We start from the raw sequence: 23,839 nt of genomic DNA on the forward strand, positions 1-23,839 counted from the left end.
TGTTTGTTTGTTTACCTGTAGTACTGGGCACAGAATCTATGGGTTTGCTCATGCTAAGCAAACACTGCACCCCTAAACCATATCCTCAGCCCTGCTTAGTATTTCTTATAGAACTGCAAGTGCAAATATAGAAGGAACAGAAAACAGAGAGAAACACAAATAAAGAAAAGGGTGGGTGACTCAGCTGGTACCCTAGGTGTGATTTGGTGTAGCTTAGCCAAACTGCTGTTCTGGTGAGGCCTGTCTTCTATCAGATACTAATGACAGATCTCATATGAGCCAAGGATCCTTCGTCAGATGTGCTCCCTCAAGTCCTTCAGTAAATCTAAAAAGAAGGCAAAAATAAAGGTCCTAGGTGACACTTTCATATTTGTTATTTCATTACTAAATTGAACAACCATCTATATTATTTAAATTAGCAACTCTAATTTCCTTGAGGGGAAGTCAAAGTCCAAGCGGTTCAAATAACAAGATAAATTTTGTTATTGTTATTCTTTTAAAGCAACAGATGAAATTTTTTAAAAAAGATGTGTTGTGGGTAGCCATTCCAGCCTTGGCCTGGAAGTTCCAACCCCCATTGAAGCTTTGGTAATGGTCACGCCTACAAGGCAGGGCAGAGAGAGGATGCTGAAGACCCAGGATTGAGAGGAGAGGCTGCTCTTGGTTCCAGGACCCTGGACGCTTGAGGCAGACTGAGCATAGTTCTCCCGAGAACACCGCCAGACTGCACCATACCTTTCCCAGACCCTACATTTGTAAGTTACCCTACAAAATAAACCTCCCTTTTAACTACGTGTAGTGGCCTTAATAATTTCACCAATAAAGATGTATTTGGTTTATGTTATGTGTATGAATGCTTTGCCTAGACATATATATGTGTACCATATTTGTGCCTGTTGAATCCCTTGTAACTGGGTTTATGAATGGTTGTGAACTACTTATATAAGTGATAGGAACTGAATTCAGATCTCTACAAGAGCAACATGTACTCTTAACCACTGAACCATCTCTCTAGCCACAAGTAACAAGATCGTATGTGGTTAAATTATTTTGAAATATTTCTACTCATTCTGAATTTCATGCAATGTATTTTGATTGTATTCAATCCCACTCCTCCATCTAACGCCTTCCAAATCTACCTCCATCCCTCTATCTTCCCCAAATTCATGTCCTTTTTTTTTTTTTTTTTTTTTTTTTGGTCTTATTAACCCATTGAGTCTAACTTGTTCTTTCCATGTACTCCTGGGTAAGTGGTCGACCTCCTAGAAGCCATACTCTTAAAAAAATATGAGTCTCCTTCCCCCAGAATTCATCAGCTATCCACATTTCCTCTGTTAGGAATGGGAACTCATGAACACCTTCCTCTTCCATGCTAGGATGTTCACTGGCTTGACAGGTGTGCAGAGCTTGTGCAGGTAACCGTGATCTCTGTGAGGACGTGAGTGCAGTGGTCCTGTCATGTCTAGAAGACATGGGTTTGGTCCAGTCCTCCCTGAACTCTGGTTCTTCTTAATGCTGCCACTCTCTGATGATACTCAAGTCTTGGCAAGCAGGTTATGAGACAGATGTCTCATTTGTGGCTGCACAGACATTTCTCTGATGAACTCTTAGAGCTCCACTAATATACAGATAGAGATAAGAATTTAGAGGAAAGTTTGATATTATATTATTATATTATATCTGTTCAGCAGAATAATACTAGTATGTTCATTCTTAGGACCTATAAAATCCCTGCATTTCACAGGGTTCATAGTTGAGGAAGTGTTTCGATGACTTGTTTAACACCAGCAGCCTGCATAGCACCTTCTAGTACCATGAAAGCTGGCCAGCAGGAAGGAAGCTTCCTGGTGAGTACCACCTCCACATCCTGTGACCAATGTGTGAGGCATCTGCATCAGTGAGGTTTTACCTTCAAGTTCTCATGGGAAACAAAGAGCAGTAGTAATAGCCTGTGTTGTTTCAGGGGTTTCTGGGACACCTCTGACCCAAATTTGAGGGGAGATATACCACACCTAGCACTGGGCTTTTTATTTAGCAACTTGTGGCTTCAGCTGTAAGCATACTCCCCTGAGTAGGTAACTCAAACTAAATCCTTTTGTATAATATAAACTATATGAGTATGTATTATTTATATGAAGCTTATAAAATACTAGGTTTCCATATGGCCTTTTCAAACATTAGTTATTCCTCCCACAAAGGGATGAATTCTTTAGCAAGCTATTGAAACCCATTGACTTTGCTTCAGAAACACATCTTTTGTACATGGCCTCTAGGTGTTGCTGCTTGTGTAGTTCTAAAGAAGGGTGTAACTGTAGCTGACAGTGTAAGACTAGGACAAAGGGGGAAGAAATGAGGGCATAGAATAGCCTGGGTTCATGACTGGCAGACTGGGAGCTATGGCATTAGAGATGACCCTCCTTGAGGTCACTTTTCAGTAACATCAGATTGTGTAGAGGAGAAGTAACATGTTCTAAACTACAGTGGGTAACATGGAGGGTAAGCTACAGCGAAGATGCATGCAAGACACTCAGGAGCATGTGGTTAGCTTACCTCTGTTTGTATGTTTCCAAAGATAGGAAATACATCTAAAGATCAATGGACGCTAAGATAAAGAAGTGCTCCTTCATTTATTCAATATACACATATAAAATGAGTGTTTAGTGACTTATTGGAGCTATTGCTTAGATATGAGGTTGGAGTAGCACTTTTTATCATCCATCTCAAACTAAGTTTTAAGACCTACATAGACAAAAGTCTTGGAAGAGGAAATTAGGAAAAGAGAGGACGAGAGACAAGACGGGAAGTATTGGGAACAGATGAGGGTGGGGTGAGAAAGAGTGTGAGTGAGAACAACTGGGGCTACTGAGTGGACTGAGAGCTAGGCTCATTCGTTCATGTTTGTGTGTGAGACCGAAAGCTGATGAAGAGATTGGGTGAGAGCAAATGGCATTCCTGTCAGGGCTATGGTCCCCCAACCTCACCACGAAAACTAGCCTATCGCGTGTTTTCACCTTAATAACTGGCAGCCCTGATGTCCTCTGCACTGATAAGGAAATCAAAGCATTTTCCCCCGGGTAGATGGAGGAGTAGAAAGTCATTATCTAGGGAGGATGGGTGGAAAAGTGAGCCCTGTCCAGTTCTCTCCCTCTCAGTAAGTATATTCAGAAGTCATGCCTTCCATTAACTAAATATTATCAGTTGTAGGTTGGCGATATTTCTTCCTGTTCAGCTCTTTACTGACAAATTCCAGTTTCCATTTTGTAGTTGCATAACAGCCAGTGATAAGATCAGTCTCAGGCCATGGTTAATTTCATCAGTTTGGTGGGGTCTGGGTATGTGTTATTGTAGTTGATGATGATTATGGGAAATATGAAATAAAATCCTTTAGGGAAAAAATAATGACTGCCAGCCTCTGTGTTGCTTTCTCTGAAACCATTCCCAAAATCTACTCCAATGAGAAAATGCAAAAAGCTGTTAGTTCCACTGCCAGAGTCATTGTACTTTATACCTCTGACATTGACCTCAGCCCCTTTGTGCTGGAAATGATTCATCACAACATAACTGATAGGACATGGATAGCCAGTGAAGCCTGGATTACCTCAGCCCTCATTGCAAAGCCTGAGTACTTTCCATATTTTGGAGGAAGTATCGGACTTGCAGTACCAAGAGCCGTTATACCAGGATTAAAAGAATTTCTTTATGATGTACACCCTAGCAAGGATCCAAATGATGTCTTGACCATTGAATTCTGGCAAACTGCTTTTAACTGCACCTGGCCCAACAGCAGTGTGCCTTACAATGTGGACCACAGAGTGAACATGACCGGCAAAGAAGACAGATTGTATGACATGTCTGATCATCTCTGCACTGGAGAAGAGAAGCTGGAAGACCTGAAGAATACTTATCTGGATATATCTCAGCTCAGAACCACAAACAACGTCAAACAAGCTGTGTATACTATAGCTTATGCCCTGGATCGTCTCAGCAGATGTCAAGAAGGACACGGGCCATATTCTCCAAATAATACTTGTGCATATATACCTACCTTTGATCTATGGCAGGTAAGTTATTTTCCTTTGTGATGTAGCATGCCATTCATGACCTTGCATGACCACTTAAAGAAATGGTTTGCCTGACTGGCTTGGATTTTTGGATTTTTTTGTTGTTGTTGTTCTGAGACTGGGTTTTTTAACAGTCTTCTACAAAGTTCTGCAGCCTTACTTGTCTGTGAAGAGCTGGTGATTGTACCATGTCCTTTGGATGAGGAATCTGAGTGATGCTCAGATGATGATCAGAAGTATGTTCCTGTGTGATGTGTGTTCCTTTCCAAGCTAGGTTGACAGGATGGGACAAGAGTCAGAGAAGGGTTATTTTTGTAAAGGCTTCTTGTCGCTGTCCAACAGTCACCCTTCTCACACGCTGCTGTACACTTGACCATGACCTCTTTGGAGCACCCTTCCCCTTGAATGGAACTATAGGTTACAGAGGCTTAGAATCTTTTTGTCTCTAAGAAAACTCAATTAATAAAAGAATACTAAAGGAAAAAGAATAGTAAGAATTTGACAATATCATACATGCACTCAGTGATTTCTGTTCATTTTCACCCCATTTGCTTTTATTCTCTTTCTTCTTAAGTACACACATTTTTCTTCTTTTTTCCCCCTTTTTAGTCTCTTTCTTCTTCCCCACATACACTTTTTTTTCATTTTTCTTTTTCTCTTTCTGATGACCCTTTGATTTTAACTAGGATCTTCTGCGAGGATTGGAAAGTATCCATTGGCGTGAGATCACCATTTGATACACAGCTGAAGCCAATGACTAGCCCTGCCCCTAGATCAGTAGGAAAGGCTGGCTCAGCCTTAGCTCCTTCTCAGTCCATGATTGGCTGTTGGTAGGTCCAGTCTTGTACAACCCAAGACAGGCTACCAGAGCTGCCATGAGAACATATTTGCAATAGTTATCACTATTCTCTTCTCCCTCTCTCCCAGTTCTTACCCTACACTGACACTGGGATTTTGTTGATAAACAATGGATTCTAGAGACACATTAGCCCACTGTGCAGGATATCACCCTTCTAACCATTTAACCTGTATTTTTAAATTAGCTGACAAAGTAGCAGGTTTCCACATGACTTTTTCCATACATCCTTCATGTCAGTTAAACCCCTCCCCCATGAATCCTTTCATTTTTTCTGTTCTACATCCCCATTGCTGACTGAACCTTTCCATCTCCAGCGTCCCTCCTCTTTACTTTCGTATTACCCATGTTCTAGTAGTCCACATCCATTATGACATCGCCCCAATGTTACCATTTTAGTTTCCTGGCTTCTACAGGCACTCCAGGTTAGATACATGAAGTTAAAATTAGAAGCTAAGATCCACATATTAAGAAAATAGGCAAACCTTTGTCTCTCTGGGTATAGGTTACCCCATTCAGTATAATTTTTCCAGTTCCATCTATTTACCCATGATCTCCATAGTTTCATTTTCCTTTACAGCTGAATAAAATTCCATTGTGTGTTTGTACCGCAATTTCATTATGCAGACATCCATTGATGGACAGCTAGTGTGATTAAGCCCATCTCAGGTAGTCCTTTCCTGGAAAAATAAGTGTTCTGTTTTTCCTAAGGCAATTAGAATCTTCCCACAATAGCAGCATAGACTTTATTGAATTTGACTGTAATACAGATTTATCCAGCCTCTTCACTAGACTGTGAGATTTGCCAAAGTAGAAAATGGGTCTCTGGGCTTTCCTGTCCACAGACCCTGATAACCCAGGGGAAAAGGGATATGGCAAGGGGGTGGAGGAAATCTAGGAAAGATATAAAAACAAAACAAAAACCCTCACTTCCCTTCATCTAGAGATAGTTGAGAGTATTTGACCCCACAATGCCAAATATTAAGATTTTCATGCGTGTATATGACATTCATGATCATACCTACTCCCCCATTGCTCCCTATTACAAAAGTAATAAGAGTTCCCACTGGAAAATGCAAAAAGAGACAGATGAAATTAAATTTAATGATTTATTTAACCTAAATATGTCTAAAATATTCTTTACCTTGTTATTATAATTACAATAATATGAAAATAATATGAAATTATTGCTAAAATCTTTAGTCTTTATTTTTCTCAAAAATCTTTATGATCCAGTATGGTTATTGTATTCATATGGAATCTCAATTTGACCAACCACTTTTCATGTTTGAATTATCAACCTTGACACAGTAGATAATAAAAATGAAAATGAAAATTACTATTTTATGCTTTAATGAGTTTCAAATTATTCTCTTAATAAAACTCTATGTTCTGGACAACTAAATTTTACTGGGGTTTTATAGCTTTTGTATTAGTTGAAAGTCTTGCATTTATAGCCCACGATCAAACAAAAACAGGGTTTGTTAGAAATGGAGATTGAAAAACGGATACCACAACATCCTAAATTGCAATTAGACAATTTTAGTGATATTTTGTTTGTGATCTAACAAATAAAGCTAGCCTGAAGATCAGAGTGCAGAGCTAAGCCACTAGTTAGCCATAGAGGCCATGCAGTAGAGGCACACACCTTTAATCCTAGTGATCTCTGTTAATTCAAGGCCACCCTGGGCTTCACAAGATTGATCCAGTCTAAAAGAGGTGGCACACACCTGTAATCTCAGCAATGGGGAGGTTGAGACAGGAAGTGATGTGGCTGGGCAGAGAAAGGAATGTAAGGTGGGAAGAGACAAAAGGTCATCCCTTTCAGGCTGAGATTTTGTAGAGGTAAGAACTAGTGCCTGGCTCCTCTGCTTCTCTGATCTTTCAGCTTTTACCCTAATATCTGGCTCCGGGTTTTTATAATTAAGACGAATTAAGATTCATGCAACAGACAACAGTGGAGAAAAAAATTACACTGGTCAAGATAGAGAATGCATGTTCACAGGCCTGCGTTTGAGCTTGTTCTCCCAAAGTGTTCGACAGTGTTTTGGGACCCCCAAATCATCAAGGGTTAGTTGCTGTGATATATCTATGTATATATAGAAAAGTGAAGTTTTACATCTTTTTTTCAGACACAAATGGACTATAAAATATCAGCATTATTTCCAGGAACCAAATGAGTTTCCCTAAGTACAATAAATATTGTATCTGTGTAAATATTCAGGGTGTTTTGGATACTTTCAGAGATTGCAATTTTAAATATTAGTTTTGTTATTTTGTCTTTATTCTTCAAGCACTCCAAACACATTTATGTTTGACTCCTCTAGTTTATTGCTCTTCCCACACTTCCTCTCAGCAGTTTTTGGCTTCACAATCTATTCCTATTTTCATTGTTAGTGGTTTTTATTAAATTTCATTGTGGTGATATTGTATTTCCCAAAGTATTGTGCACCCTAAAACTTATCTGGGGTCAGAGAACAGAACAGCCACTAGATATAGAAGTCAGAAAATGGTGCCACACACACCTTTAATCCTAACATTCCAAAGGCAGAGATCCATCTGGATCTCTGAGTTCAAAGCCACACTGGACACATCCAGGCATGGAGACTCACGCCTTTAATCCCAGGAAGTGATGGCAGAAAGGTATATAAGGCGTGAAAACCAGGAACTAGAGGCTGGTTAAGCTTTTAGGCTTTAGAGCAACAGTTCGGCTGAGATTCACTCTGGATGAGGACTCAGTGGCTTCCAGTCTGAGGAAACAGGATCAGCTGAGAAGTTGGCAAGGTGAGGTGGCTGTGGCTTGTTCTGCTTCTCTGATCTTCCAGCGTTCACCCCAATACCTGGCTTCAGGTTTGATTTTATTAAGACCTTTTAAGATTCATGCAACATTTCATTGACATATATTCTTTCTGATTTTATTTTTACTTTCATAGTGATTCCCTCATTATTTTTTAGATGTTTTTCTGGTTTCTTTCCTGAGTAAAATTAATCTTTTTATTTCTTCCATTTTCATATCCATTTTTTTAAATTTTTTGCTTTAATTAAAAATATGTTTAAGCGTGCATGAGAAAAGTTGTGAATATTTATGAAGTATTGTGTGATGTTATCATACATGCATGCATTGTATGATATTTAGGTCATGTTAAGTACATGTCTTCCCAAATCACTTATTGGTGCTTTATGTTGAAAATATTCAAGTTTTTAAATATGGTATATTATTATTATCTATAGTCATTTTAGTATACAGTTGCACACCAGAACATCTTACTACTATCTACTGTATCTTGTATCATTGGTCAACCTCTCCTTCCTTCTTCCTCATGCTCTTTAGCTTTTTGTAATCACACAGTATGTTCTTCATCTCTAAGGAGATCAACTCTTTAAAATTATTTCATTTAGTATAATGATCTCCAGTTTTACCCATATTGTTGCAAATGAAGCATTTCATCCCTTTGTACATAAACATATTCTATTTGGACATATATACTATATTTTCTGTACCCATTCATCAGTTGATGATGTGGGCGATTTCTTGGGTAGTCTGAATGGTGATGCATATGAATGTGAAGATGTTTCTTTGATAAACAGATTTAATCTCTTTTGGCTATGTATGCATATTAGGATTTCTAGATATGTAGCTGTTCTGTTTTTTAATATTTTAATGATTTATGTAATGGTTTCCATAGTGTCTACACTAATACACATTTATGCTGTCCATATGAAGTACTAATGTGTGTTCACACCATCCATATGAAGTACCAATGTATGTTCATACTATCCATGTAGAGTACAAACTTACATTCACCCCACCATGTGGAGTACTAAATGCAATTCGCCCCATCTATGTGAAGTACTAATGTTCATATCATCTATATGAAGTACTAATGTATGTTCATATCATCCATGTGAAGTACTAGTGTATCTTCACACCTTCCATGTGAAATGCTAATGTATATTCCCATTGTTCATGTGGAGTACTACTGTGGGTTCATACCATTGATGTGGACTGATGTGCTTTCACACTACCCATGTGAAGTGTTCTGATTTCTCCACATCCTCACTCACTGCCCTTTGTCTTTCTGATAATAGCCCTGCTTACTGGTGAAGGTTGGTTTAATTTTCCCAGCAGTTACAAAAGCCTGCCCTTTCTTCAACTAACTTTCTTAGAGCCTTTAAAATCTTTTGGCTGGAGAATGCACAGGTTTGCATCTAAGATTTTTTCTAGACCAATGGTCTATATGTTCTATTTATGCCAACATCACTTGGTGTTGATTCTTATGATTGTGTGTGTGTGTATACTCATACGATATACATATACAATGTATGTATATTCACTATGTCAAATAGTAAGCCTCATTATACTACTTTACATACATACCCAATGCATTTAATCATATTTTCTCCTCTCTACCCTTCTTGTCTCTCTCCCTGGTCCCCTTCCCTTCTGCAAATAGTCTACTTTTACTTTCATGCCTTTAAATAATACAAATAAATAAAAACTGGGCAGCGGCATTGGCATACACCTTTAATCCCAGCACTTGGGAGGCAGAACCAGGCAGATCTCTGTGAGTTCTAGGCCAGCCTGGTCTACAGAGCAAGATCCAGTACAGGCACCAAAACTACAGACAGAAACCCTGTCTCAAAAAATAAAAAATAAAAAAAAATACAGATTCCAATATGAGTGAGAAATATGATATTTGTATTTTTTTTTTTTTTTTTAGTTTGCTACTCCCTTTTAACATTTTGGAAGAATTTAAAGAGGAATCATTATTATATCATTAAATCTATTAATACTCTAAACATGATTTAGTGGGAAGCCACTTTTTTTCTGGACTTTTTATTTAACAGCAGCAATAACAAATAATATTGCTGATTCAATTTTATTATAGGCCCACTGAAGTTTCCTTTCTCTCTGGCTCCTTTACATTCTTTTGGTTAAGTCTCAATAAGCTGTACAATTCCTTCTAGGTTACCAAAAATATATCTACAGCCGATCATAAGAACAGTGTAAAACACAGGCCTGGTTGGCTTTTGTCTCCCACCAGCAGGTCCCCAGCTGATGGACTGGTTCAACAAGTTCAAGGCCTACTCAGGTCACGGTACACAACAGTTGGACAATCAACCACCCTAGCTTTCTCCAAATGGACCCACCATAAGTTAGAGAACAAAACTTCTTCAGAGGCTTTAAAAATCCAGTCCTAGACAAGAGACCAGATTTTCTGCTTTCCGAATCCCCCCTCTGCTTTGCAGAGGGTCTTTTTCTCTTTGTGTCTGCTGGATCACAGTGCACCACCCCCTTGAGATTTTTCTGCCTTTCAATTCTTGAACTGGCAGAGAAAATGAACTCAAGCAAGACCCCCAGACTGTATCAATTAAGCATTATATTTTCAGCCTCTTTATTAATTTTTGCTTTGATTTTTATTATGTCTTTCTTTATACTAATTTTTTGGGTTGTTTGTTATTTGTTTTCCTAGCTTTTTGAGATACAATGATAGATTGTTTATTTCCTATTTTTACTTTTTCCAATGTAGACATCACTGGATATAAATTTTCCTATTAGCACATTTTTTTTTGCTGTATCCCATAATTTTAAATTTTCTTTTCATTCCCCTCTTCTTAGTTTGCTATAAATGGTAGGCAAGTGTCCTATCACCAAGCTATATTTAGAACGCTTAAGCTTTAAATTCTTATTGAAGACAATTGTGTTTATCATCAAGTACTTTTCTAAGAACCTCTGTTTTAATTGCTGTGTTTATTAGAGTAGGTTTTCTTATTAATGATAGTTGTTTCTGTTTTAATTGCTGTGTTTATTAGAGTAGGTTTTTTAAATTAATGGTGGTGGTAATGACGGTGATGGTGGTAGCAGTAATTGTAGTGGTGCATATGCATATTTCACAGGAGAATTAGTATTTGCTGGAATGTTTTGATTCTGAGTCTTTGTTTTCTTCCATAGTAGACTTGACAAGGACGGATGCTTTCACTGGCTCCCAAAGTCCCTATTTTAAGACTGCCCTCTACTGGCACAGGGAAGGGTAGTTTCTTTCATGGCAACACTTGTGGCAAGGGAGAACTGACTACCTCTTGGACTGCTTGCTTTCGTCCAGCTCTGTAGGATGGTTAACCTGTCCTCCTAGTCTTTACTATTTTGTCAGCATCCTAAAGGACTTGTGTGGGTCTCCTCCCCTCCCTGATGTATTCTCAGTTCCCACTGAAGTGGCGTCACGCTCGGTGTGGCTGGGAGTCCTGTTCTTCCGCCCTTCCCTATAACAAGTGCTTCATTCTTGAGTTTCTTTCTAATTCTGTATACATCTTTAATTCAAATGCAATAATTCTCTTTCCTCCTCCCCTCTCTTTCCCCAGTCTAGCCCCTCTAAAGTCCCCTCTCTCCAGCTCTTTCCACCCCTCCCCACTCTCAGACTGCTAGCTTCTCAGCATTGCATACACATTGATTCTGTTTTGGTGTGGGAGAGAACATCACTTTATTTCAGAAGGGTTTGATCTGTTCTCCATGGACCTTGGGTCCTGTGCTCTCTTCTGTTATTTTTTACGTAATTCTTTATCAATTCAGAGTTTTCTGCTTGTGTGCGGTTGAAGAAGGAATTTCTGAGACAGCTTTCCTGGAATTCATGCCTATTTTGCTGCTCATAAATACCTTGAAGTTTCTGATACTAAAAGGCTCTTTGTGATGTTGAAGTCTGGGACACGTGTGAAGGTTGTTGTTTTGAATTCATGCTATCTTTTTTGCAGGATGTGTAGTGATTTCTCAGATCAACACGTATAGTTAACCCTGGGGCAACCCTGGAGCATCCCTTCCCTCTGACTGTAGATCTAGAAGGACCTCATTTCTTTCCGGTTTTCTTCTCTTGTATTCCCAGGGAAGATGAGTAGTGGGGGAGGAATTCACAGGTTCATAAGTTGAGGTAGGAAACCTAGTAACCAGGTATTCTATGTATGTGTACAAATGCATTTTGAGAAGTTTGAACATATCGTTAAAAAGTTCTATTCTGGAGTGTTAAACAAACAACAGCCAAGTCTTATAACCTAAGATTTTATTTTTAAAGTCATCCTGGGAGGTAATAGAAGTCAGGGTTTTGAGGAGGTATACTGGTTTTTGTGTTGTTCTGTTGTTTTTAATGTGAAACGCTTACTCCAGGAAAGTCTATCCTTTTACTACTGCCATTGTGATGGTTACGGCTTATTTCTTCTTATTATTACAGCATTCCCATACACTCTCCCTTCTCCAGCTCTGGATGTCAAAACCACGGCTTTCCACACCGTGTGTATTTCACCACTGAACAGTGTCTTTGCTCCCTCTACAGCAGCGGGGAGGGGAACGCTTTGATACACAAATCTTTCACAACAGAAGTGTTTGGTGAGCTACTGGCTAGCTCCTGGTTCACAGCGTGGAAACAATACCCAGAGGAGTGCAGGAGAACAGCAGAGCATGCTGTGCAGGCCTAGAATCCAGCCCTAAGAAGGCTGAAGAGGAAGAGGATCACAGATGACAGGCCAGTCTGCGTTACACAGTGAGGGAGGGAGAGAGATGGCCTGGAGAGAGAAAGGGAAAGAAAAAGAATAAGAGAAATGTTGAAAAAAGTCAAGTAAATCCCCCATCATTTGCTAGAAAATAAGAGTGCTATCTTGGACCAAACAACTACATTTATTATAATCTTCAGTGAAATATTAGCTCAGTGAAAATAAAATTATAGAGCAGTGATATTAGTGTATGCTATTGAGTAACTTGTGGAGTTGGAGTAAAATGATAAACTCTAAGAGAAATTTAATCGTTCGGTAACTCTCAGAATGGAGGAATTTTCCAGGAGCATGGAGTGACGTAAGTGTACATGTATAGTAAGAGACTCGTTGTTGCTTCAGAACTTTTTTGGCAGGGGAGGACAGAATGGGAAAAGTGCTACCCCTCTACTTGAATATACCCACTTGCCATAAAGTTTGAAATCCCCAATCTTCCAAGATTTGGGGAAACCATCTAAGAGTAAAGTACAAGGAACTCAAGATTTTTGAGCTCTTATTGTATGCCAGACACCTACAAGATCTTTCGCATCAGTCAATTACTTTAAACGGTCCATGAATAAATATATATAGGCTTATACACACTCACACTCACACACACACACACACACACACACACACACATACACACCCTACCTGTCAGTCTCTGTCTTTCTTGGCCCATCCCGAAGCAGTACTTGAATATGTTATGACTGAAAGCCTGAACAGCAGTTTGTCAGTGTTTGCCATGGGGTGCCAGAGCTCCCTGCTGCAGACCTTTCTCTGTCCAGCTGCTCTGTCCAATCTAGTAGCCCTTAACTACAGACAGCTTTAAGATGTAAACTAATTACGTCAGGGCTGGGATATAGCGGAAGAGTGCTTGCCCAGCAGGATTGAAACCTGGAGTGTGAACCCAGCACTGAAACACAAAAAGTGAACAAATAATTAAATAAAACATAAAATTTGACCGTGGGCAGGGAAGCAGATGGGCTAAGTGCAGACTTCCCCCTCCTCTCCCCCAAGTCCAGTTCCCTAACCTCACCCCACCTCTATAGCAGACTACCCTTGGTGTCCTCTTCTCACGCTCTGGCCCCATTCCCAGGGGATCTGGCTGATTCTAGTGGAATAACTTGCTTTCCTCTGTCCCCTGGTCTCTCCCCAACCCCACCCTTCCAGGACATCCCCATTTCTAAAAGTTACTCCCAATACCTAGAAACACATTTTACCCCAAACCTGCAGTGGCCGCACCTATTAGGATCTCAGTACTTCCTAGCAGACAGCCCACAGCCGCCACACACCCCTCCCTTCAGAACTAGAGAGGGCAAGAGAAACCAAGGAACAAAACACTCATCCAACAAAGACAAGACAAGACATCAGCACCTAGAATTACAACGTTCCCAAACCCCAGTACTTAGACACCAGGATAAAAACACAACCATTAGTAGCCAGAATGATATCGCTCCACTAGAGCCCAGCAACCCTACCACAGCAGGCCCTGAATATTGCAACATAGTTGAAATGTACAAAATAGCCTTCACGGATAAAGGTCGTTAAAGAGGAAATGAATAAATCCCTTAATGAAATCTATGAAAATGCAAACAGTGGAAAGATCTGAAAGAAGAAATAGAATCAATAGAGAAAACCCAAACTGAGGGAAATCTGGAAATGAAAAATTTAGGAACTTGAACAGGAATCTCAGAAGCAGGCTTCACCAACAGAATACCAGAGATGGAAGGATCCCAGGCACTGAAGACACAGTTGAAGAAAAGGATACATCAGTCAAAGAAATTATTAAATCTAAAAATGTCTTGGCACAAACATCCAGGATATCTGGGACACTGTGAAAAGGCAAAATGTAAAAATAATAGGAATAGAATGAGAAGACGCACAGGTGAAAGGCACAGAACACATTTTCGACAAAATCACAGAAGAACATTTTCCTACCTAAAGAAGGAGATGCCTATCAAGGTACAAGAATCAGACAGAACAGCAAATAGCCTGGACCAGAAAATAAATTCCCCTCAGCACAGAATAATGAAAACATGAAATTTACAGAATAAAGAAAGAATATTAAAACTGGCAAGGGAAAAAGACCAAGTAGCACATAAAAGCAGACCTATTAGAATTACATCTGACTTCTCAGTGGAGACTCTAAAAGCCAGAAAGGCCTGGACAGATGTGCTGCAGACTATAAGAGAGCACAGATGCCAGCCCAGAATTACTATATTCAGCAAAACTTTCCATCAAAATAGGTGGAGAAAATAAGACATTCCACGATAAAACCAATCACATATTGACACCCACACACCGATAGTTGGAGACTATAATACCCCACTCTCGCCAATAGACAGGTCATACAAACAAAAACAAAACAGAGAAATGCTGGAACTAACTGACATTGTAAGCCAAATGGACCTAACATATTTACAGACCATTTTGCCAAAACACAAAAGAATGTATGTTCTTCTAAGTACCCCATGGAACTTTTTCCAAAATTGACTACATATTCATACATAAATCCAGTCTCAACAGATAGAAGAAAATTGAAATAGCTCCCTGTATCCTTTCTGACCATCTCCAATTAAAGCTGCGTTTCAGCAACAGAAACAACAGAAAGCTTACAAACTCATGGAAGCCAGACAACTCACTACTGAGTGAAGAATGAATGGGTCAAGACAGAAATAAGAAAGACACGAAAGACTTTCTAGAATTTAATGGAAGTGAATATAACAACATACCCAAACGTACAGTACAGAAGGATCTCCCAAGGAAGGAGAACGAGAATACATAATTATGGAGAGATGGGGGTGGGGTGGAGACTAGAATGGGAGGATTAAATGATGGGGGGAGGGAGGGACGTAAAGGAAGGAATGCAGAAGGGACAGATTATACTAAGGGCTATTTGAGGGATCATAAAGAAACCTACCACAGCTTCTTAAAACATATACATATATGAAAGAGATCTAAATGAAACTACCAAACAAGGGAGATGAAGTCCCAACTAGATATTCCTCACCACCAAGTGAAACCTCCAGTGCCAAAAATGGGTTACATAAAATTGAATTGTTGGCCAAAGGGGCCTCATGGAAACCCACAAATAACCCAGGCAATGACCAAGGCCATTGGTTGCTCTCTACAAGCTTATGGTAAGACCTTTTGCTGAAGACAATGCCTACATAATCTCATTGAGTATGGGAAAGTCATGCTGTTGCCTAACTAGAGTCTTCACACCTCCTGGTACTAAGAGGTACTTTGCATGTTACCAGAAGAGAAAGGTAAAAACCAACCCCGTTACTGTGGCACACGCCTTTAATCCCAGCACCCGGGAGGCAGAGGAAGGTGGATCTCTGTAAGTTCAAGGCCAGCCTGGGCTATAAAGTGAGTTCCAGGAAAGGTGCAAAGCTACACAGAGAAACCCTGTCTCAAAAAACAAAAATAAAAACCAAAAAAAACAAAAAACAAAAACAAAACAAAGAAACAAACAAACAAAAACCCCAAACACTTCTGTCTAGAGTGGGGACCTGTCTGCATGATACTCTGATACAACAGTGGCACAAACATAGTGGGACTAATCAACCACACTCTGATGGAATTTAAGGCCTACTCCATGAGAGGGAACCCATGCCTGACACTGAGCGAGTTGCCAAGAATCTAATACTAGATAGGCTAGGGACCTAAGTGGATACATACCTCCATCCCAACCCCAGAAGCTATTATCATTTGATAAACACCCAAATGAAAATTTAGTTTTCTCTAAGACAGTCTCACTTGGGAAAACAAATTATTCTTAAGGGTAGACTGCATGCCCAGGATAGATGATCTACAGAAAACAAATTCAGCCACATCTGTAGAGATTCATTGTCCTATTGTCCTGTGATGTTCTGTCATGACTTTTTAAAATTCTATTTTTATCACACACACACACACACACACACACACACACACACACACACACACACACCACAGAATATACAGAGCATATATATAGGAGAGAAAATTCTCTCTCTCTCTCTCTCTCTCTCTCTCTCTCTCTCTCTCTCTCTCTCTCTCTCCATATAATATGGCTTCCAGTTTATTGTCTTTATGGCATTCCTGAGTGTGCAAATGAGTGAGTCTCTGCATCTATATCTGTTTCTTGTGCTTTTTCCCCCCTGGACTCTTTTTTCCTTGTGTGTCTTTGTTTTGTCCTATTCCGATGTGTTAGTTTTTATTCTTATTTTATTTTATTATTATCTCGTGGAAGCCTGTTTGTTTTCCAGTAAGAGGGAAAGAGAGTGGATTTGGGTGGGAATGGAGATGGGAAGGAACTGGGAGGAGTAGAGGGAGAGGAAACTCTAATAAGGATATAGTATATGAGAAAAAAAAAAACCTCTACTTTTAATAAAATAACAAAATAGTAAAAAAGAAAAAGAAACCTGAAATTCAGTCTCTGAGACACATTAGCTGTATCAAGGGCTAAGCGGCCTTGTGTAGCATGGGGCTATCTCATAGGACCACACAGATTTGGGATGCTTCTGATACCGCAGAAAGGACAGAGCTGCTTAACCAGAACTGTGTAACATCTTCTATGACTCCGAGCCTATTCCCTATGTCGTGAACTACTTCATGGATGACTCTTGACACTCTTCTGTTTGTTTTGCTTAAGCTAAGTATAGTCCAGGGGCTCATGTTCTACCTGGAAAAAAGAATAAAGAATATGTTGCTGTGTGTCCAATGTTTGCAGGAATCTTATTCTATTAAAATAATAGAAAAACAATAACATTTAGCAAATTTCTGTTTTAATGCTATTCCAGTACAATACAATCACACTTTTTCTTAACTTCTCTACTAGAATTAATGTATTTGTATATTGCAATTGCTTCCAATGTAGTCTGTTGACCCACCTCAGTCAGTGAGGCTAAGTCTCCCAGGATAAAAGAAAACGCCAAAGATCTGCGTTGGGTCATGAGGGGATGCAAGGCTTTTGAGCTCAAGAGCAATGCAGAAAGAGCACTTCTTATTTTCACACAGAAGCAAGCAGTACAGTAGGTGATATTTACAGTCAGCCTAAGCAAATACAAGTATAGCAAGGGAACACACCTAGTGTGATGTCTGATTATCTTTGATCATGTGAAAGAGCCAAGAATATTCCTCCCAGACCTTTGCTTTTCCCACAGGGATAGTGTGAGCATGGCAGAGCATTCTCTTCATGTCCTTGCTTTCAAGTGCATTCACTTATCATAGTTTATGCAATTCTTTCTAAGACACTTTGTGGGAAGAACGTACTGCACTCTGCCCCATCCATAGTTCACAATCATTTCACAGCTTTCTTACACAGCTCCCAGCCCCCCACACCATAGTAGTTAAACACAAATTTCATAAGCATTTACATCAACAGTACACATTGATAAGTGATTGAAGATTTCACAGGCTTACATTGTGGGCTGATTATTTTTCTGTTGGTTTTTGACATGTGAGCTCACTCTATAGCCCAGGCTGTTTCAAACTCACCATCATCCAGAATTAGTCCTCCACATTCTGGGACTGCAAGTATATGTTCCCAAGACTGACCCAGAAAAGGTATCCTAACCCTCCTTGAAATAAGAACACCTCCTCCAATTGAAATATAAACACTTATAAATGCTACTTCTGAATTTTAAAACATATCTCTATGTATAATATAAAAATATAGGAGTCTGGGAAGATAAAGAGCACATATCCTGAAAACATGAGACCTGAAGACCTAATATTCAGTGACCACATAAAAAGGCAGGCCTGGCTATATACACCTCTAATCCCAACACTGAGGGCAGAGGCATGTAGAAATGGGGAGCTTGCTGGCCAGCCAGCCTAGCCAAAACAATGAGCTGCAGTTCCAATGCGAGACCCAGCCTCAAGACAGTAAGTTGAACAACAGAGGAAAACACAGGAAATCTTGCTCTAGCCTCTGCATACACATATGTCGGTGCATACTTACATGATTGCACCATACACACAACACAGTGTACACACACACCCAAAATAAACAATTAATTAAGATAAAATTCAAAATATAAAGGGAGACCTATGTTAACTACAGGAATGTCTAAACTCATTTAACAAGAAAATATCTATGTGCCACATCTCTCTACTTTTCCTACTTTTTGCTGCTGTACAGGTTGTTTTCTTTTCTCCTCCTCCTCCTCCTCCTCCTCCTCCTCCTCCTCCTCCTTCTTCTCTATTGACCATTCATGGCTCATGTTTGATTTTAATACAATGATGGGGAGAAATCATTGTTTGAAGACCTCTGCTTTGCTGAGAAGGAATATCTTTCAGGTTCTCAAGATGATTCTTGGGGACATAGGCTTCCCCCAAAGAAGGAATAGACTTATCAAATAGTCTCATCTCCAGAGTGTCATAGGCGAGGTGCCTGGTCTCGATCCCCAGAACCAGAACTAGTCTGAGCATTAGTATGGCATTTCTGAGCTCAATCACAGGACCATCCTGTTGGAAAGTTCTTTCTAGACTCCTCTGTGCTGCCTCTGTATAGTATCTTGTCCCAGGTACACTGGGTTTATCACCTTTATAAACAGAAAAGTCTCCATGGGAATCCAGATGAGAACTTCTTAGTTTCTTAGTTTCACAGCAGAAGATACTTTAAGACTGCTGTTATATCCATTGCATTTGTGTTTGTGTGCAGATGTGTGTCCTCCAGGGACCCGTGAACAGATTTTTCATAGGGAACCTTATGCTGCTTTGATTGTCTGCCATGTGCAGATGGATGTGTCAGAAAATCCAGGTGGAGAGGAACATTTTCTCAGTGATACTAAATCAAGGTTCAACATGTGTTGGCCAATAGGTCATTGGGAATCCTTTTGGTAAATTGTGTAAACAGTGTATGACAAAAACACAAAATGCACCAAAGTATTGAATGTTCTTTGTAACGTGAAAAAAAGCTACAGTGTGGCTTTTCATTCCCAAAGCAGCTGAAGTTGGGAAAGACCTGCAGATATGAAACTGAAAAGGATGATAACAAGCAACATTTGTGAAATGTGAAACATGAATAAATTCACAGCCTTCGAATTCCTTGCTTGGGAACTAGATGAAACATTAACTATAATTGGGGGAAATTCATCTGATTGTCTTCATGTTCTAAGCACTGAGAGCACACGCCTTGCACAGATTCTGCTGCATGAACGCCTACACCAGTCTGCTCTGTTGCTGCTCACTGGAGCTGACTTTTAGCAGGCTCAGGCTGTGGGTTTTATTGATGCAGGTTTGCTGTGTCTCTGTTAAAAGGACACAATTGAACTGTTGTACCTGTTCTCGAAACCCCCAGAGACCACCAATGAGCCAGTTTCCAATGGAAGCACATAGGGTCCTTTTATTCAGGTTCAACCTGGGCCACCACATGGCAGATGGAAGGAAATGTGGCAACGGCCATGTGCCCAGGTATAGAAGGTTTTTATAGGGAAAAACCACAAGCTGGGAATTGGCAACTTGGGATTGGGTAGAAGGGGTAAGGTGATTTTTTTGAAACTATTGGTCTAGACTTTGGACGTGAAACCACAACCTGCTGAACAGGATTATCTGGACTGCTCAGCAGGATTATCTTGATATCTCCAAGGGCCATTAACCACAGACAGGATCTTGTTAAGCTTTCCTTTCCATAAACAGCAGACAGGATGTCTGCAGGAGGATACTGTTCTGTATTCTTTCGAGTTATCATAGCATATTCCCGAGCCTCTAAAGTTAAGTCTAGGCCTTCACAGTACTTGTCTTTTGTCAAATGGCCCTTAAGAGCAGAGCATACTTTAAAAACATGCAATGGGCCTAGCAAAAAAATGAGCACACTGTAACCTGAGCAACTCCGCGGTGTCAGGTCTGCAGAGAATTCCAGCCACAGAAGTCAGCACAGCACTCAGAGTGACGAAAGGAAACTCCAGTCTTTACCTGAACCCTTGAGTGAATATTAACAGAAATTCATTTTGCTGACTAACATAAACTCGCCTTGCGTCCAGCGTTCTTGTTCACCAGGACTCTCCCTTAGACTCTGCATCCTGACAGGACCCTCTTCCTAGCCTCAGGGACCATGGTTGCTACTTTATTTCCCTTCCAGTCTTCATTCTCTGCACCCACTCAGATCTGCATCCAGGGCTGGGGATGTCCAAATGGGCCGCTATAAAATTCTCTTCTGTGAGGGGATATTGAATGGTAGATTGAAAACACAGTGAGTTTAAACAGCCTTGTCCAAATAATAGTCTCGTTGGTCGTTTCACCTCAGTAGTTACTCACCCCATTTCTGGATTGTTCTAAGCTTTATGGAGAAGAAAAAAGAGGAATATGCCAGTGGAAAATAGCAGCTCAGAAAAAGCTGAAATGGAAAGGAAGGACTAAATTCCTAATATTGAAAGTAATTCTCAATCTATAGGTGTTTCTGTACACTCCTTTTATCATGACTAATTTGAGACACTATATAGATTTTATATGAGGGCATTTCAATGATTCTTGCAGAGTTTTCCAACCTTTTGACATTGTGACATGATGTCATCTACAAAATTCATGCTCAAGAACAGAATAATTGATTTACAAAGAAAAAAACCACAAAATAATCTCTTACCGCTTTAAGAACTTTACATTGCATGTTACTCATAGCTGTCCTTGAGTTGAACATGACTGCTAGAACTTGACTACTCTGGGATGTTCACAATTAAAGGTGACAAGTGGATTTTCTTGCAGTCAATTCTCTGCTCTTTCTCAACAGGCCAAAGGGAATGTGATTCATGTGGGGAAGATGATTGGTCCAATGCACAGAAGAGCAAGTGTGTGTCAAAGGAGGTGGAGTTCCTCGCTTATGAGGAGGCCCTGGGGTTCACCATTGTCATCCTCTCCATCTTTGGGGCCCTTGTGGTTTTGGCAGTCATGGCGGTGTATGTGATCCACAGGCACACTCCATTGGTGAAGGCCAATGACAGGGAGCTGAGCTTCCTCCTTCAGATGTCTCTGGTCATCACCCTGCTCTCATCCATGCTCTTCATAGGCAAGCCACTCAACTGGTCCTGCATGGCCCGCCAGACCACTCTGGCACTGGGCTTTTGCCTTTGTCTGTCTTCCATTCTTGGAAAGACTATTTCACTCTTTTTTGCCTACAGGATTTCCGTATCCAAAACTCAGCTTATATCAATGCACCCCGTTATTCGAAAACTCATTGTGCTGATCTGTGTTTTAGGGGAGATTGGTGTAAGCTCAGCTTACTTGATGTTGGAGCCTCCAAGGGTGTACAAGAACATTGAACCTCAAAATGTAAAGATCATCTTTGAATGCAATGAAGGTTCTATAGAGTTTCTGTGCTCCATATTTGGTTTTGATGTCCTTCTGGCCTTACTGTGTTTCCTTACAACCTTTGTGGCTCGCCAGCTGCCAGATAACTATTATGAAGGGAAATGCATCACTTTCGGGATGCTGGTCTTTTTCATTGTCTGGATCTCTTTTGTCCCTGCTTACCTGAGCACCAAAGGCAAATTCAAAGTGGCCGTGGAAATATTGCCATTTTGGCATCCAGCTATGGCTTGTTAGGACGCATATTTCTTCCCAAGTGCTTCATTATTCTGCTGAGGCCAAAGAGGAACACTGAAGAAACTGTGGGTGGGAGAGTCCCCACTGTAGACAGGAGCATCCAGCTGACCTCAGCTTCTGTGAGCAGCGAGCTTAACAACACCAGTGTCGACTGTTCTGGATGAGTGGAGTTGTGAGTCCCATGTGGCATGCAGAGCCGGATGATGATCTGGCTCAACCTTTCCTTTCAGGTTGCTTCTGAAGCAGCAGCTTGTTTTTCTGGGGCTAACATTGGCTTGTTGCTGTGTTAGTGTAAGGTTAACATGGTGAATGAAATCAACGTCAACAGCTGTCAGATTCATTTGGTATTAGCAATGACATGGGATTGGGAGAAGGAGGTAAAGTCATAGTCAAGATGAGAGCTGGAAACCCCTGAAGACAGAACTGACATCTATAAGCTGACTAGGCTATTCTGAACACAACGTCAGGCTCCAATTTATCAATGAGTGGAAGGAGATACGGGGAGGTCTGTGGCTTGCCTGGGGTCTATGTCTTCAGACTATTGAACAGTAGTGTTACTAAAATAGCAAACCTCCACTCAGAAGACAAAGTTGAGAGTAAGACCTCACTGGGTAGAATCAGGACAGTGTGGGAATGCTGCATGAATTTTCCCAGGGAGTCTATTGCTAGTCAGATAGATGGGGCAACAATAGACGGCAGGAACAATTACATTCAACTTTAGTTTTGTGAAGAAATGAGTTTCAATTACAGAGATGTAGGTGACATGTCATTTACAGAAGCATGAGCATCTACTCCACAGGAGGAGTCTTGTTCCTTCTTTCCAGCAATTAACTGTTTATCCATCATCTGGGAGGAGAAGGCCCTCATATTCCTCCCCTTGTGGTGCTCATGAGAGTCCTGAGCTTGCAGGTGCCAAACACTGGCGTGTTAATGATCCAGTCTTGTGAGAGTCTCATACAGGCAATGACAGTTGTTCTGATTTCTAGCCGCCAACATTCATGTTCGCTTATATAATACAAGTCCACAATATGACGAAAAAATGTATTCAAGTTCAGCCAATCAAAGAGCATTTTCCTAATTTAAACTAGTGTCATTTTAAAGCATGTATCAATACAAAGCATGGATGAGAATAGAAGCTTTATATGCTTTAGGACAATATCATGCTAATTAACATGAATGTAGTCATTTACAATTGCTATAATAGAATTACACAATGTCAAATCCTAAAATACTTGTAAGATATTTGGCTCCTATGACTGATTTGTATCAATAACCATTTCAAGACCATTAAGTATGTTTGAAGTACCATGGTGCAGTATTGGCTATCTAACTTCTTTCTCATCAATGTGCCACTGAGGAGAGCATATTCAGTATCTTCAGGAAGTGTTTTTGAATTCTGACACATCTTCTATTAATAAAAACATTTACTTTTTCTGAATGAGTATGTTACCTTTTGTATTTCCATTTATTGTCAAGTATTGGAAAAGTAATATAAGAGAAAAACAAAAGATATGGAAATCAATAAGAAATGTGGCATTACTACCCAGGAAATTATTATCAGCATCTCCTGAAGCTGAACATGTCTATGCCTTATCATTTGGGGAATTCACTACCAGGAACTCATCTAACTAAGTTGTCTGCATAATTACCAAAGAGATTTGCAGTAGCATCAATTTAATTGCTAACCAAAAGCTAGCCCCAAATCCTGTAGTGGCAGAAGAGGTAAAGAAGTGGAGATACACTCACTCAATGGAATGCTGTAGAGCAATCCTTAAGACAAGGCTGCCTTATGGGTAAAGACACTGGAAGAGTGGAAATGACTTGGAATTGGGAAGGTTAATCATATCTCAACAGCATGGGCAGGTTGAACACAGCCACA

At 40.1% G+C, this 23,839-nt stretch overlaps 1 pseudogene; it reads left to right on the forward strand.

Moving 5' to 3' along the window:
* Nucleotides 1-3,110: 3,110 nt before the first annotated feature.
* LOC118586153 lies at nt 3,111-22,164 on the forward strand (annotated as a pseudogene).
* The last annotated feature ends 1,675 nt before the right edge of the window (nt 22,165-23,839 follow it).

This window comes from Onychomys torridus, chromosome 6 (genome assembly GCF_903995425.1).
Source record: "Onychomys torridus chromosome 6, mOncTor1.1, whole genome shotgun sequence".
Classification (NCBI taxonomy): domain Eukaryota; kingdom Metazoa; phylum Chordata; class Mammalia; order Rodentia; family Cricetidae; genus Onychomys; species Onychomys torridus.